At 43.7% G+C, this 17,640-nt stretch overlaps 1 long non-coding RNA gene across 1 annotated transcript in view; it reads left to right on the top strand.

The window, feature by feature from the left end:
• Window positions 1-17,640, top strand: part of LOC109298471 — a 183,050-nt gene that overhangs the window by 122,390 nt on the left and 43,020 nt on the right. Inside the window, exons 3-4 of the long non-coding RNA XR_002097618.1 lie at window positions 10,793-10,942; window positions 12,073-12,441. This is a non-coding gene — a long non-coding RNA (uncharacterized LOC109298471). The remainder of the gene's footprint in view (window positions 1-10,792; window positions 10,943-12,072; window positions 12,442-17,640) is intronic.

Raw genomic sequence — 17,640 nt, 5'->3', positions numbered from 1 at the left:
CTGCTGGCTGGTGTTGCAGGTCAGTGACGGATCTTAGTGGGTGGTATCTACGATTTCTGTTGTGTTGTGTGTGTGTGTGTGTGTGTGTGTGTGTGTGTGTGTGTGTGTGTGTGTGTGTGTGTGTGTGTGTGACGAAATGTCCCTCTCCTTGTGTCCACAGCAGGGGACAGAGGTGGTCCCAGTCCAGAGAACACAAAGACAGTGAGGGTAACAGTTATGTTAGTTTCATTAAGGAGGATCGAGAGAGCTAAGAGCCCTCTCACCTCCTCTGTATTTGCCGGTAGAGCTAAGCTGAAGGGACATGTAAATGCTGAACCTTATAATAAGGACATCAGGGGCTTCTGCAGCTCATAGTCCACTAATGCCCTTGGAAGCATTCTGCTGGCTTGTGGAGGTGTCATCAGGATACAGGTATAGCAGGTGCCCATTCAGTGAAGAGAAAATACAACATTTGTGTCCATCGGGGCATGACTCACCAGTACTCTTCACCTCATATAACCATATATGTCCACATTTGGCAAGGAACTTAAGCATGACTTTATGTATAGGAGCAGTCGCACCGAAGTGCTTGAAGTTAGGCACATGCTTAGGTTTTCTACTGAACCATGGCCGTATGCCACTATGAAGTGAGAGCAAGGTGAGTCTAAAACGCTTCCATTCTGATCTGGCAGTATTTTCTCCACATTTTGCAGTGATATGAATATGATTCACTGGTTTAAATTAATGAGCAAGATTTAGCAACATGGGGAGCCAGGCCCTACTTCTATCTCTTGGTGCCTGTTCTAATGGAGTGCCTCCTACTTGCACTGAGCTGAATTATAACTTGGATTCTTTCTTATGGGAAGAGATAGATAGCAGTTGAGGAACACAAGTGCCAAATGGAAAGTATTTTAAACAATTTCCAGGGAATCTTTTGTGTTAGTTTGGCCTGTGTGCATCAGAAGGAATGGCTTCTTAGTCCTGGGAATCTCCAGCAAACTGAAATGGCTGCTGTCTCTAATACACCCTTCTGTATGTTATACAGCTGTAATATCGAACACATGAGGCAGACAGCTGCCCTGAGGCATTCTCCGTAAAAATGTTCATATCACAACAGAATTGAACTTACCTCTATAACACCAGTTCTCCTCGTCTCCACAGTGAGGACTGTTCAGAAAACCAGACAATGTCATGGAAATGTTATAATAGACATAGCCTGAATACATGGATGAGATAGCTGTCCCCAGTGAAGCCAATCTCTACAATACATAGAGTTAGTTAAATATAATTAACAGTGTTCAGAAGGTCCATTTACTTTACTTTGCATTATGATGGTGTTGCCACAATTATCAGGTGGAAAAGGGAAAGTATATTTTTAACAGATGCTGCTCTAAGCTAGTCTAAGTCATTTACATCTCAATGTTGTATTTTTCTCCCCAAGAAGAATGAATGTTTTTCCTCTCCCTGAATCCCATAATTGTTTTATTGCTACATTCTAAAATGTAAATAATCATTCCCCTCCCTTTTAATAAATTAGATGCAACCTGTCTAGCTTAGAAAATGAACATTTCAATATCTTCAGACACACAATGACATCATATCAATATTTAAAATCATTTTATGCATGTATTCCAGGTTGTCCAACTTCATTAAGGGCATTCATCAGCCCTCCGGCTACAGTGTATTCCCATTGGAGTTGTAGGCCTCAGGCCCTACCAAACAGAAATTTAAACTAACTTGCCTTTTTAATTCACATTATTCTCAAATATTCTCTTTTTTAACCCCCTGCCATGACTAAGGCATTTAGACCTAGCTATGATTTTGTACATGTCAACATTTAACAGACAAAATCCCCATTATTATGTCAGAACATGTGTGCATGAGAATAATACAGTCTCTCCCCCTCTTCCTCCATCCTCCCCTCCAATCCTGTCCATATTTCTTTAGTACAATAATAATCTTCTTGCTTCTTTCACTTTATGAGAAGTTAATAAGTTGAGCTTCAGCTTAGTGGGGTTTTTCCTTGTTAAAAAATTTACAAACATGGCAAACAAATTAAATCGCATTCTTTTTCCATCTCTTTCTCCTTCCACAACACATCTCTTGATCTATTTTTTATATAGCTGAGGATGCGCAGCTTGAATATATGCCCTTTTTAGTGGCATCAAATGCTGTGTATTAGTAGAAAATTTCTTTTTTCTCAGACCAAATAAACAACTGTCTCATTGTTCAGTTCCATGGGATGGTTACAGATCTCTCCACGATCCTTAGTATCTGAATGACCTTGAAAATTCCAGGGTGAAACTCAGATGCACAAAACAGTATAAGGAAGAGGTGACTGTGGCATCCGAACATTAGCAGTTTACTGCTGACCAGGCAACATAGACCTGGCTGAAGATTCTGATTGTGTCCATGGAATTTAGTGAATTGGATCTAAGCAGATTTATTACAAGGGAGACTGATAACATCTGGAAGTGGACAGGTAAATGTACCATCTGGGGGTGGAATACTCCCACAGAAACCTGCATGGGCAGGGATTTATTTTAAAAGCCAGGAATACAAGTCAGTGCAATGTCAGAACTTCTCGATTGTATTATACATTTGTACATTCCTGGCCTAAGGGCTAAAGATCTTAACACTTCCAAAAGAGAAGATGAGAGATGGAGGCATAAAGCACCACCCTTACAACACATTGTCTTCTGTAAACAGCGTTTTTAATAGATGTGTTCTATCTCATCCCTTCCCTACATTTTCTCACCTCATTTGTCTTGTTCCTCTTTCCCCCCTTACGTTTTCCTCTGATCAGCAGTCCCCCATTATCGCTGTGTTCCTCCCACCTCTCTTTTTCTTATCTCCCTTCAGCATTTATCCTCTTTGTATTTCCTACTTTTGTGTTCCTATTTTTTCCCAATCCCTTGAATGGAAGTCTTCTTCCTTGTCCCTTTTAATGCCTATTTGGAACTCTGTGGGTGCATCTACAGGAGATGCTTAACTGTGCAGTAGCATAGTTTACTGCGCAGTAAGTATGCATGTTTACATGTAACCACACTTACTGTGCAGTAAAAACCCCTAACCATAAGTAAATTTACTTGTGATTAGTTACTGTGCAGTAATGCACACGTAGACATGACCCAGGAGAAAATTTGCTTCCAGGTCAGTCCTGCCACTAGGGAGCTGGCCTGAGGCTAGTCCCAGGATTCCAGGCTGGGAGCCTCTCCTGCCCTGGGGCTGGGCTGCCTCTATGAGAGCCCTTGCCTACTGCCTTTAAAAGCCTGCAGGCATTTTGGCACCTGGGTCACACCAGCAGGCAGCCTGAGGGGACTACAGGCCCTGTGCCTCTGGGGAGGCCTCAGGCTAGCCTCACCAGCCTGCCTGCACCTGAGCACCATTGCCTGGAACTGCAGTGCTGCACAGCTGCCAGGCCCACACTGTCCAGGCCTGCAGGCTGCTCCACACTGCTGCAGGCTACTCCATACTGCTCCAGGCTGCTGCAGGTTCCAGCCAGGCCAGCCAGCCCGCAGGGAGCTTCTGGCTGCCAAGGCAAGCTCCACCTGCCTGAAGCCCAGCCTGCCTTGAGGCCTAGAGAGCTGCTGCAGGATTCCTGTTAGTGATGTCCTCTAGATTGAGCATGCATCAGTGAGTACAACACTATCAGGGCTCCTGTACTAGCTCTCTAGGCCTCTGTGTGGCTGCCTACTACCCAGGGCCCCAGCTGATCTCAGGAGGAGACTGGCAACTTCATGGCACTGTGAGGTGAGGCGGAGGTGCAACGCCAGTTCAAGCAGGGTGGGCGCTCTAATGCCCACATCTATGATGAGCTGTCAGGCCACATGCAGGAGCATGGGCACAACCGGTCAGCACATCATTGCTGCATAAAGGTCAAGGCCTTGCAAGCTCAGTGGGTTGCCATCACTGACCACAAGCATTAGTCAGTGAGTGCCTGTAAATCCATGCCCTATATGCAGCAACTGATGGACATCATTATGCCCTGGGACCAAGGCTGCAGCCGGGCTGTGTACAGCAGCATGGGTGGCTTGCCTAAGCCTCTGCCTCAGCCTGGCATCTCTGGTGAAGGGGGTTGGGCACCTCTCAGTAGTGTAAACAGCTCCACGTGCACCACTTAGGACACGCAGCAGGGCCACACTCAGCACGCAGTAGTGGCATGAGGGGAGGGGGAGGGGCCTGGCCCCAGGGCGCCTCCCCAGAAAGGACTCCTGCAGGGAGAGTGGAGGCAAGGGCAGCTCCTACAACCAGTTGCTTGGGAGCCCTTTCCCTCTTAGTGGTCCACTCTGGCCTGGAGCACCATGAAGTAAAAGCCCCTCTGGCTGTAATAGAGGTAGTCTCTGTGAGGCAGACAGATGATGGGGATGTGGGTCTGGCTGAGGGCCCGATGCACTGGGGGAATCCCAAGGCACAAAACTGTGCCACCACCACCGGGGGGCATGCATATAGAGCACGGTGTGCCCAAGCATCCTCCAGGACAGCCTCCCTGGCAGTGGCTGATGTACTGCAAGCAGCTTGAGTAGGGAGAGGGCCAGCTGGGTGACCGCAGGGAGGGACAGCCATGTGGCAGTGTCCTGCTGCTCAAGGTGTGGCCAGAGCTGCTCCAGGAGATCCTGGAAGGTGGTTCAGGTCATCCTGAAGGCTTCCAGCTACTGCTTGTTATCCCAGGTCTGCTGGATGATGTGCCACTACCTGGCTGGCCCAGCAGGCTCAGAGGTGATGGGGCTGGAGGCCCAGGAGGGCAACGGTGACCCAAATGGGGGCATCTTGGAGCCCATCGGTGGTGTTTCTGCTGGGGTTCTGCCAGGTGGATGGGGTCAAGGTGGCAGGTGCATGGTGGCAGCCCTGGGACAGTGTGTGGTGGGCAGTAAGGTGGTTGCTGCATGTGGGGGAGCCAGGAGGGGTGAGAAGGCCGTGGGCCAGCCAACGGTCAGTGAAGTGGGCCAGCAGGGCCATCTCAGTGGCCAGAAGGAGTGCAGGGCATTGGGCATTGCTGCCAGGGGCAGAGACAGGGGCAGGAACAGCCATGGTGCGGGGAAGCAGTGAGGAGTGCGCTACTGCATGGTGTCACTGTGCTGCACACGCTGCTCCTGGCCAGAGAAGTAGCTGACCAGACAGCAGCGAGTGGGGCTGGTTTTTGAAGAGGTCTGCCAGCTCTTCAAAATAATAGGGAAAACCAGACATGAGCTATCAAAGCAACTGACTTAAGTTAGGTGCCAAGGGGAAGGTTCATGTCTAAGGACCCAAATGGAGGGAGCTAGGTATATCAGCCTTGGTGTTGAAGCCCCATACTTTCCTCTGCATTGCATTCCAGGATAGTCAAACCAAATACCCACTTAACTGGTTTCTAAGGATCCTTTCCTCAAGTGAGTGACTCTGCTGATGCATTGTATGAGGACCCTGTTGTGTTGTAACTCACAACTAAGGATTCTAGGTGGCACGGGCCTCCAAGTTAGCCGTTCTGGATCTAGTCTCAACTGCCTTCTTATGCATTAAGAAATAATAACTGTCACGTCTGTTTTCTCACCCTACCACAAGTGAGTGTTTGAGTTTTTATACTAAGTATATTCATGCATGTTGCTCTGTGCCTCAGTTAAAAGAGGCCAACAAGATGCACCTTGCACTTTGAGCAAAAGATGATGAGGTTTGTGATGGTCCTTGGTTCTATGGCAGCAATCAGCAATTTTTTTGGCTGTGGGCCACAACTACCCACCCCAGGTCAGAGGTGGGCAGGCAGGCAGGCAGGTAGGTTTTATGACCTGCCTGCAGTCAGAGCTTCTCCCCACATCACCACCCTCAGCCAAAACCCACCACTGCCAAGCGCGGCTGAAGCTCCATGTTAATGAGCTGGATCCAGTGGCTGTAGGTTGCCAACCTGTTTTAAGGCAACTCATTCCACACACTGGCTCTAGTCCTCTAGCCCTATTTTCTTGTGCCAGGGGAGCGAAGTTGTTGACATATAGTTTTCATCCTAAAGTGTCAGATGGCTATTTTTGAGGGATACTCTTGTGGGTGTCCACAATCAGGACAAGGCAGAATCATGGCTGTTTCCATCTCTGAATTTACCTGCAAGACTGATTCAGACAGGAAAAAAATCACCTTATCTATAGACTGGTCAACACTACAAAAGTGTGTCAGAAAATATTGCATTTCACCATCACCACCCACTTTTTGACCCACCACAATGCAGGGCCATAAGGAAATAAGCCGTATGCATGCAAAAGTTTGAAGACACTGCTGGCTATTCCATACCTGTGAGACAGTTTGTTCTCACTGGTCCTTTTTAGTTTCCTGTGCCTAGAATTGGAGCTCAGTAGTGTTGTGTGACCATTTCTGTAAATGGCTCCTAGCAATTCACTCCAATATTCACATTGTCCTCTGCTTAACTCTTGCTCTGCAGTGACCCAGAACTACTGCTGCTCATCCCTATCAATCAGGTGGTACAGAGATATAATTACGATGTGCTCTGTGATGAAGAAGGACTGAATTACACTAGAGAACCCTTTGGAGTCAACACTGGGAAGAGCATTCAGAAATAGTTAGTGGAGATGCAAAGGTGCCAAAGTGGATGGAGAGAAATGCTCTTTGGGTCAAAGATGCTGTTTACTCATAATTCTTTCAGGGAGGTCTGGGCATCTCACAGTGCATGGGGTCACTAGAAAGCTTTCTAAGGTGTGCTTTGTGCTCAGCTGATACAGTTGCTTGAAGCGGAGATGCATGGTGCCAGCAAAAGCAGTGATATGTATATGCTGTAGTGACTTAGCAGTGATGGTTGCGGTACAGCAACAGAACTTGCTGCAAAACAGTCTTTAGACAGGGTGAATTTGTTCTGCCCTGAGCCTTTCAGGTGACTGCAGAGATGGAAAGTCAGCAGAACTTTCTTGTGTAGACAATACCTAACTTGTCAGAGCTGTTCTTCCAGTTTGTGTTCGCTGAGAGCACCTGCAGGCATTCAGGAAGTGAGTAAGCTGGATTCCTCCTGGGGCTCACTTTGAAGCATGGCCTCATCTCGTCAAACTCTAATATGGGTCATTCATGGAGCCAGAACCTATTGCCATGAAGCATTGTAAATAACTATCCCTGAGTGTCTACTGCCAGCCTGCTACTATCTGCAGGTGGAGAAAAAGAAGATGGAAGGGAGAAGATTATAAGATCTTTGAGGCAGGGATTGCCCTTAACTACATATGTAGAGATCACTGAGCACAGTAGGGGGTGGGTCAAGTTTGGGCATTTAGGCACTGCTGCAATACATTATAAATAAGAATAATAACAACAGAAGAAGAGGAAGGGAATGGGGCATATAAAATGATCACAGAAGGGAACAGAGTGTGAGAACAGGGCTTTGAAAGCAGAGCCAGGAAAGAAGAGAATAACTATCAGAGAGAATGAAGAGAAGGCAGCAGATAAAGAGGAAGAGATGTAGGAAAAGGGCAAACAGACAGGCAAGCAATATAGAGGAGGAGACGCAGAAATCCACAGTAATGAAAAGGAGTGGAATACTGGAAAAACTGTAGAGACGATTAAACCACAAAGAATCTCAAACCAAAGCAAAACTAGAATAAAGGGAGCACAAAACAAAAGAATTTGAGAAAAAAGAAAGAAAATATTAAACGCACAAAATGTATGACAAATGGAAAGAAGAGAAAATGATGTCTGGGGAGATGGAGGGAGAATAAATGGGAAATGAAGGGAAATTTCCCTCTTTGTAAAGTGCTTTGAGAGGTATTTATGAAAAGTGCTGTTTAAGGACCAGATGTTGTTATTTGATATTTGTTCAATTTTCCTATAGCATAAAATATACTAGCTTAAGAGCCTTTATGTCTGCTCTGTGGGATCTTACTCTTCTAGCAACACAGGTTCAGGTAAAGAGGTATTGTATCTTTTGTGCAGATAGGCCCTTGTTCTTTTTTCATTCCCCTATATGGTTGTGGAAGACTCATCCATCACCTAGCCCTAAATAAACAGATGTGTGCACATGTGTTTCATGAAATGAGGTTACCATAATACACCAGGTGAACAAAGCAACCTTTTCCTCTGGGACTTGGGTTCAGATTCCAACTCCCTGTAGGGACTTAAGTAAAGGTAAGTACAGTGGACTTAATATTTGTGTGCATGGCTGATAATCTCTTCTCAGAAAAGTTTGGGTAGCAATGGGAACTAGATTTTGGGTCAGGCTTTGCAGTACTTTGGCAGAGGAATGTATACAGCGTGTGCTCCAAAGCATCAACCTCTGTTGCACTGGCTAAGGCCAGTGCTTTTACTCTCTCACTTTCATGAGCATCAAACTCGTTCATAAATTTTTAAAAGAAAAATCATTGTTTAATGAAATTTTATGAAGAAAACTGAGCAACCCAGCCCCCCACACACAATATACATTGTGAGCTTTTTACTCCCTAGACTTATGACCTGCATAACTCTGATTGTTGCGTTATTTAGACAACCTTCCTATTTAGCCGGCATTAAATTTGTATGCTCCCATATGGCTGGTTTGCTTTTTTTTTTCTTTTTGCCCATGCAGCTGGGATTCTCTGATGGAACATAACAGGGCAGTGGAAGAAGGGGGGCGGGGGGGCTGTAGAAAGGATGGGAGGAAAAGGACAGCTTTCTCCAGAACAAACAAAATACTTGGCTGTTTAAAGATCAATGCTGCTTGCGCTTGCACGGGCGCAAGCTAATTGAAGTCAGTGGTGGTTGCAGCCATGTAAGTGAGGTCAGAGTTGGTTCTTACATTTTTAAAAATGTTCAGAAAATGTGGGTGTGCATGTTAAAAACTGCCCCACGAGGCTGCTCTGACATGTGGGGCTGCCTGGCACAAACACAGCACATAATAACACAAAGTCTTTGGCAGCGTTACAGGGCTAATCTTTACGTAACTGTTCCCGAACAACTTCTCTAATGTACCAAGCACAAACAAGCTTTCCATCAACATTAGGCTGCGTGCAGATCTTTTTGTGTCACCTGTTTTCATAATGAACAAATGCTGACTGCGGCCACGGCATGGAAAACCCTGCTCTGCATTCATAAATGAATCTGCCCAAATGATCTCTCTAATTATCCAAGGATGCCAATGAAACAAAGGCTTGCATCTGACATCAATCCCACTTTTGTAGAATTCATCTTCTGAGACTTAGACACCATGTAGGAAAATCTTTGGAAGGTTATTTTGGGGGATTGTTGAGGGGAAGTTTTCCATTGCTTGCTGCACTTAACTCCATGGGTTGCATCCTAATCCATTTGACCAGAATGTGTGGAAGATGGTTTTGTGGTTAAGACGTTAGACTGGGATCAGTTACAATTTTCACCTCTGCCATAGACCTTCTGTGTGAGTTTGGGCTAGTCTCTGACATAGTACCCACACTGTCCCTATGCTGCACTTGGGACCACTGAGGTGAAGCATGCTCTGCCCACTCACTCCAACTCCCCTCTTGTGCCAAATCCTGAAAATGAGACAATCTAGTCAATTTAGAGCAGCTTAGGCTAATGAACCTTCCCCAAAAAGAAAGCCCCAGAGTGGGACAGGGACATATACTCAGCACCATTGTGAGGTGGTGCTTTGTTTCTGGGGTTTGCACATGGGGGGGAGAGTGAGCGGGTGGGCTCTGCTTCATAGCAGTGCTCTCAGGCATAGCACTAAGGTGGCATTGACATAGCCATAATCTCGCTACCTCACTTCCTCATCTCTAAAATGGGTAATTATAATTCCTGCCCCCATGTTTATCATGTGTGTCTAATTTGCTTTTGTGTGCTCTTATCCATGTGTGCATGATGCCTACTACTGCAAAGAGGCCTGGCCAAAACAGAGACTACTATAATATAGATTGGAATAAGAATGGGTGCAATGATTGTAAGAGAAGCAGATTAAGGAAATGACGGGAGAAACTCCCCAAGGTTTGAATCCAGCCTGTGCAGACTGCACCGAAACAAATCCCCTGCCATTCTGGTGCTGGCTGTTTCTTGGGTGAATGACCTGCATCCACATGCAGTCAGAGAAATGGTGTCCCATTGCTACCCAAACCCTTTCCGTGTTTTTAACCTGCTTTCAGGTATGTGGCCCATCTGCCTTTGCCCATAGACCAGCTTAAAGTTCCCTGATTTGAGAACTCTTTTTTTTTTTTTAAACTCAGTATTGTGCAGCCAAAACACATGTGCTGTTGCACTGAAGAACCATGTGGCAAACATATAAAAGTATGCAAGTTTCTGAAAGCTGGAAGAGAGCCCTAATTTTGTTGGCAATGGAGCTGTTTCTCCTTCTTTCCTTTGAGCAGGGCCTGAAGCACTCCACAGGCCCACAGACGTACAAAACCTTCATGGAATTTTCCCAGCGTCAGGACTGATCGCCAGCTCTGAATTCTCCACTGGCAGCAGTCCTGCCTGCGAGGGGCACTGCCTCGTACTCTGTTCAGTGAAACTCTGCTACTAGCTGGCTCTTGAGACACCCTTGCCTCTGTAGTATGCTCAGATGCATCCTGCAAATCCCTCCCTTAGAAATGATTGTGGTAGAATCATGAAGTCCTCTGAGTTCTGTGTTTAATCTTAGCTCGCTAGAAGAAGTTAAGTAGCAGGGGAAGGCTTAGAAAAGCAGTATTACCAAACCCAACTGTTAAAAAAGACTATATATATACATATATCACAAGAAATATGAGCTTTCAAAATAAGTCTAAGGGTCTTCCTATTTGCCGCCTGGGATTATCATTTTCGAGGGTGCTCTAGAGTCATGTGTTTAAGCTTCTTCTCCAGCAACTGCCAGGGGACAGAAACTTATTTTTATCTTACATGAAAGCTGCAGTTATTCCTACTTGCATACCTTCAGGAGATGCTCAATAAAATCCTGAGAGCTGGAAACACTGGAAAAGCCTGAGTCTCCACAAGAGGACAATCCATAAAGTGAAATTGTTAAACAGTACTGGACAAATGAAAGCATTAAGGGTGCAGACACTCAGATGTAATCAGGAAGGAGGAGGTAAGATGCCTGTGCATTGAATGTAATGTAGGGATGCTCGCATAGCCAGGGGTGAGCGGAGAAGGTCACGGTACTCTACCTCATGCTCTGTCACCAAGATGGCATAGAATAAAGTTTTATTGATGTGAAATTTGTTGACAGGCCCACAAAGCAGAAACAGACCATCACATCACGCGGTTGCTGTACTTACTGGTATTTGAATCTTTGCAAAGCTCTTTGTGATTCTTTCTAATTCATCTGAAGAAGCAGAAGCATTTTTTTTCCTTCTCTCTCCTCACCCTCTTCTCACTTGTAAAATTATTATTACTTTCTTGGGGGGAAGGAGTTCAGTTTAGGGGAGGAGCTGTTCCATTTTTAAATCATTCATGTATTCAGCTACTGTAATAGAATGCTCTTTGATTCCCATCCAAAAAGAAGTGCCTGTAAAAAAAAAAAAGTTGAAGTGCTCTAGTAATTTTAAATTGTTCTGTGCAGTGCATGCCCAGAACTGATCCTTTCCAAATGCAGTGCTTCACATTTTTTTTAAGAGCACTTCATTTTGGAAGTGAATGGGGTGCTGTGGGCACGGGGACCAGAGACCAATTTAGATTTCCTAGATTGCTTCAATAATTTGAAGAGTCTTCCCATCATTTTTTAAACTATTCTCCACCACGCATGCCTGCAAATCCATTCATTTTTTTAACTGAAGTAATTTTTTCCTTAGGACAAACTCCACTGTTCATTTGACGTGGTTCCACACAGCATATCCCCAGACCTCAAATTCCATGAAAGAAAAGACAATATTTCATCGTAAAAAAACACAAAAAAATAATGCTTCATACCAAAATGTCATGGTTCAACCGTAATTACACTCCTTTCCTGATTATCTCAATAGAGGTTGCAGTCCCATTCTCAATTCACTGTGTGCAAAGTTGTCTTGTCATCCAAAACACAGATTATTCCTGATTTCAGTGTTTCCCATTACATTCAGAGACATGAAAATTATATATATATGTCTATATCTATATAAATATAGATATATATATATAACTGTTTCTTATCTGGGTACCTCAAAACTCTTTACAAACATTTATGAGTTAAAAAGTACAATACAATGTTTATGATGCAGATCTTATTTCCTGTTTTTTCAGAAGGTGAACTGACTCACCCAAGATCATGCAGAGAGTCAGTGGCAGAGCCGGCATTTCATACACAGCAGTTTTAACTCCCAGCCCCCTTCTGTAACTGCTGCACCAGATTGGGTGCTAAAATGACTAACTGCAAGGGTGATAGCATTCCAGAGGGAGCAATATTCTGGGAACGGCGCTGTCTGGCTGAGGCAGTACGATCGGAATGATGGCAACATCACTCACTCGCCTACAGGAAGTCAGGAAAGGGCTGCATCGCTTCCAGAAATGCTGCTTTCAGAAATGATAATGTCAAAAGGAATGGCAGCCTGTGGGGGTGCCCCCCTGGCAGTAAGGAATGTGTTGGTGCACTACCTGAAGAGCACTAGTACGGTGGGTGAAATGCACTATTTTCATGGGTCTGTTCCATTGCTTACTGCTTCTGTCAGGGCTGTGCTTCTGCTGTATTCAGAAAATAAGAGTTACACTATCTCTTAGCTCGTTTTCCTCCCCATACCTCCACTTTTCAGTTGGTTCTCATTTCACATTTCTACAGAAGAGACTACATTTCTGAGAAACATGAACATCTTGTTCCAGGGAGGCTTAACAGGAGGACAGCATCACTTCTTTACATTGCAGTCCACCTCCTATCTTATTCAATCATGATCCAACATTAAAAATATTGGAAGGCGGCACAGTTTGCATTAATCCACGCTCAGCATAACATTTTACTAAATGATTACCCATCTCCCACTGTAACATTAACAGGGAAGGAAGGGTGTGCACATGCTCTGGATTAGAACGAGTAGGGCAGCTTTGTGCTCTTCCTCTGCAACACAGCTCCCCTAAAGTTGCCTTAACAGGAGGGTTCCTCTAGTTCAGAGGTACTCGGGTGACATACAATCCCCTATAGCTGTTTGTATGACCAATCCTTCCCTGTGGCCAGCAGACGAGACATGGCAAGTTTATTCGCAGCTACCACTGTGGCTTTTGGGTTGCTACAACATGCACTTGCGGCAGAAGGCTCAGGAAATATCATGGGTAATGAATAGGCACCTTTGCCCTCTCTCTACTTTTCAGGTACATATTGTGCCCCTTAACCAACACTACAAATGTGGATTAGAAAAAAATAGTTTCTTAAAACACAGATAACGGATGAAAAAAGTGGAAGAGATTAATATTATAATTATTGATACCATTTCCATATCCAGATATGGCAAATTCATGTGATGTCTCTAAGAAATTTGAAGATACAGGGTTGGTTCATTCGTACCAATGATGCTCTGCTCTCTCATATTGTGGAGTGACTAAATTTAGCCTTTTAAGAGGAATGAGGAGTTAAGGGACAAAGCAGATGAGAGAAGGAAACAGTTAAAGGAGTGATCCCAGAGTTTCAGTGGATAAGAACATGAGTGGAAAGAACCTGAGTCAGTGAAAGAACCTAAGGGCGTTTATACACATGCTCCAGAGTGGGGAGGGGGTGGGGGTGGGGAAGAGTGTTTTAATTAGATTGTCTCATGTATCAGCATCTTCGTGCTGAAAAATGGCAGTGGGCGCACTTTAACTAAAGCTCGCTGAATGAACTTTAGTTAAAGTGTCCCCGCCACCATTATTCAGCACAGGAATGCTTATACACGAGACACAGAGGCTGGCTGGAGTATGGTACTTACCATGCTTAGGGTGGCCAGTCCGGTTATCCTCTGTCCTCTATTGGTACAAAACCAGACACCTTTATGTCCTCTATTTTTTTTTTTCAAGAGAAAAATAGAGGACATAAAGGTGTTGGGTTTCATATCAACAGAGGACACAGTAGCAGAAAATGGGAATGTCCTCTATGATGGCCACCTTGACCACGCTACAGGAGACTCGATTAATCAGTCAAGTCTGCTCTGGCACACTGTAATTGCAGGGTATCAGAGCAACCTTGCTGCTTGTGTATAGGTGCTCCAAACATACTATGCTGTTTGCAGGGTGCCATCTTTTGAAGAAAATGTAAGAGTGAGGTCTTGATCACTTTTGGACCTTGAAGATCTCATGATGCAGTATATTTCAAAGTAGTAGAAGCCTTAACCCATTTCAACCTTGGTGACTACTTTCTCTGTACTGACGTTCTGTGAAATGTCAATAGGATAAAATATTTTTATTCTGTTACAATGGAGTGTTGTGTTCCACCTCGAATGAGACTGAATTTCAGTAGTGACTGAAGAACTTTATATATACATTAATTGTAAAGCACTTTAGGATCCTTTGGGAAGAGCAGCATTACAGTATGAAAATTAAAGATATATTATTAATGGGCTATTATAATAATGTGGGCTGAACATGATGAGATGTTTGAGAGACATGGGAATTATCTCCCCATAGTTTTATTAATTTTCAAGAGGAAACAAAGATTTTCCTAGGCTCACAAATGATGTTTTTAAAAGTAACTGGTTTATAATATTTTCTTAGTAGATTTTTTTATAGCAATAAGCTAATGTTATAGCCAGAATAATTTACTGTGCACTGGAACTTTCTGAACATATCTAGTTTCAGAGAAACAAAATCCAAGCCTACTGCTGGATGTCATACATGTAATGTATGAATCCTGCTTCTCCCTTTATGTGCACTGCTTTTATATTGATAACTCCACTGATCTCAAGGCATTATTTCTGAATTACTCCAGGATAACTGAAAGCAGTTTCAGGCCATTGGTTCCTTCAGGATTTTGTCTGTATAGTAGTATTTGCTAGTATAGCAATGTATTATCATTCATCCTTGTATCTGTCCAGTTAGCCATTGATCCATCCAAGCATAAGATATAGTGTAGGAGGAATTCCATTCTGCAAGATTAAATCTTCAGTTAAATGAACCTAAAGTGGCTTAGGGCAGGTCTGGCAGGCTATCCTGTTGGGAGTGTCTTAAAAAAGTAGTGCAAACATATTTTCATAAGAATAGATCTATAATCTTTTGAGAAATCCATTTATTCCACACTGATTTGCTCATATTTCTTAGTAGCAGATCCCATTTGTGAACAATTGGTGATTTTCAAGTCTGAACTGGTAAGATTAAAAGGGAATTATATAAATTAAGAGTAACCTCAGTCAACTCTATAGTTATGTTTTGTAAAACTGGTGTATGTGAAATCAGAATCAGATCTTCTCTCTGTAAACCCACTGGAGTCTCTTGAAGTACCAACAGATTCAAAACTTCTTAGTTTTGAATCTGTTGGTACTTTAAGAGACTCTAGTGGGTTTTTTATGCCCATTTTATGACGCAGTGTAGCAACCTACAGACAAAGAAATACAAAACAGAGTCAAACATTTTACCAACAATTTGCAGAATTACAGAAGTACGCTGCAAAAAAAAAAAAAAAATGAACGTCAGCCATAGCACCTGTGTTAGTAGAGGGCTGAAATTCTAAAAAGAGTGTCTTGAATTTTTAACATTTTCTCCCACATTTCAGTTGCTAGTGAAACAAACCCAGTGAGAAAATCTGCTGGAAACCATGTAACATTGGTGATGCTTTCCATGGGAAAATGGATTAAATAATATACTTTCAAATGTTGGCCTAAAGATACAGCTCTACATTATAGATAGAAGAAATTCTGACAGCCACATGGAAAATTTTGTCTCATTTTTGATTGCTTGAGTTTTGATAGGCTGGGGATTAGTCTACACTATGACAATTTGCCAGCAAATAGTTACACCAGCAAAGCCCCCTGCTGGAGATGAAGCTTATGTCTACAAAGAGATGTCTTCACTGACTGGCTTTCTTGCGTGCATACCAGCCTCTGGCTTCTTTACTATTCATTCCAGGAAGATCACAGACTAATTTCAGATGCTTCCTCAGCCTGACGAAGGATTATTATACCCAAAAGCTTGCAAAGAAGAATTTTTCCAATTATTTGAGTTGGTCTAATAAAAGATATCAGATTTACCCAAAGAACCTTGTCTGCCTATGTCTCTAGACCAACATGGCTACAACCTATACCCCTGTCTGCAAAGAGAGCTCTTTTGCTATGTCATTCAGGTCCCTGAATGACATGTGCCATGCCAGAAAAATAATCCTTTTGCTTGGATAAGTAATGTCCATGCAGAGGTTTTTGCTATGTCAATTAGGGGTGTGATTTTTTTTCCATGCTTATTTCTCAATTTAGCTACATCAGTCATCTCCTTGAAATCTAGACCTGGACTGAGAGTTGTCTTGGCTTTCAAATGGTTATGAAGAGTTTGGGCTTCTGGAATGAATTGTTCTCTTGCTGGAGGATAAATAAGTAAGCACAAGCCTAACACACATTTTAGATTATTTTTATTTGCGGCATGCATGTAATTCCTTTTTATCCTGAACAGCAGTGGCTAAAACAGCCAAAGGAAAAAAAAAGACAGCAGGGCCAGCACACATGTAGCTACACCACAGACTACCAACTCAAACTCTCTGTTTTCAAAATCCAGAGCACTAAACATCCTTTCTCTGAACTGGTCTGCACAAGAAAGGATTTGTAGTATATTTATACTGGTATAGCTTCCCAGTGAGACTCAGCTTATGTTAGCAAAAGAGATAAAAAGCAGATCCAACTTATATCAGTTTTTCAAATAAGATAAGCTGTGCCTACAAAAAGACTTTCACCAATATAACTGCATATATGTTAGAGCTTTTGCTAGCAGCACAGTATTGACTAGAAGTGCGTCAATAAAACCTCTACATGTAGATTAGGCCTCTCTGTTTCTTGGGGTAACCTCTCCCCACCATGAACATTTTCAGCTCCTTTTTGTCTATGACCTATGACAGTCACTTCCTAAGTCAGGTGTCTTGGTGTTTTCTCAGAACCAGTGTCCCTATGAGTACCCCTGGGGCTTCCCTAAAGGTAGGTGATCTCCAAATCTGCCTTGCCTTCTATCTAAAAAACCATGAAGCCAAAGTTCAATATTACACAGTCCGGGACCCTCCTGTCTCACTGTCCAAACCTAGTTTACTTTGGAGTCACTCTTGATCAAATCCTCTCATACAACAAACACATCATGAAGACAAAAGGAAAGGTGAGCATTTGTATAACAACATTTTATATCAGCTCAGCAACTTGAAATGGGGGGCTAACCCCTTAACCATCCATACCACTGCTCTGGCTCTGTTTCTTGTCTGTCAAGTATGCGTGCCCTGTATGGGAGAGATCCTTACAGGCTAAGTACCTTGATCCCATTCTGAATGATAGCTGCTGATGCATCACAGGATATCTGAAGCCTACCAGCCTAAACAATGTGTACCTGCTGGCTGGCATTGCTCCACCTCACATCAGAAGAGCAGTGGCCAGCAGGACAGAATGACCGAGACAAACAAAAGATATAAGACACCTGCTGTACAACCATCCCACAGCACACAAATGTCTGACATCATGCAGGAGCTTCCTCACCAGCACCCAACCTCTTGATGCTTCACCCAAGGAGACATAGAATCATAGAATCATAGAAGTCGGGTCGGAAGGGACCTTGTAAATCTTCAGGTCCGACCCCCTGCCTGGGCGGGAGAAAAGACTGGACTCAAATGAGTCCAGCCAGGTAGTCATCAAGCCTCTTCTTAAAGACCCGCAGGGTAGGAGCCAGCACCACTTCCCT

This window comes from Gavialis gangeticus, unplaced genomic scaffold (genome assembly GCF_001723915.1).
Source record: "Gavialis gangeticus isolate Ggan-Ray unplaced genomic scaffold, GavGan_comp1, whole genome shotgun sequence".
Lineage (NCBI taxonomy): Eukaryota > Metazoa > Chordata > Crocodylia > Gavialidae > Gavialis > Gavialis gangeticus.
This window is presented reverse-complemented; position numbering and strand designations above follow the sequence as displayed.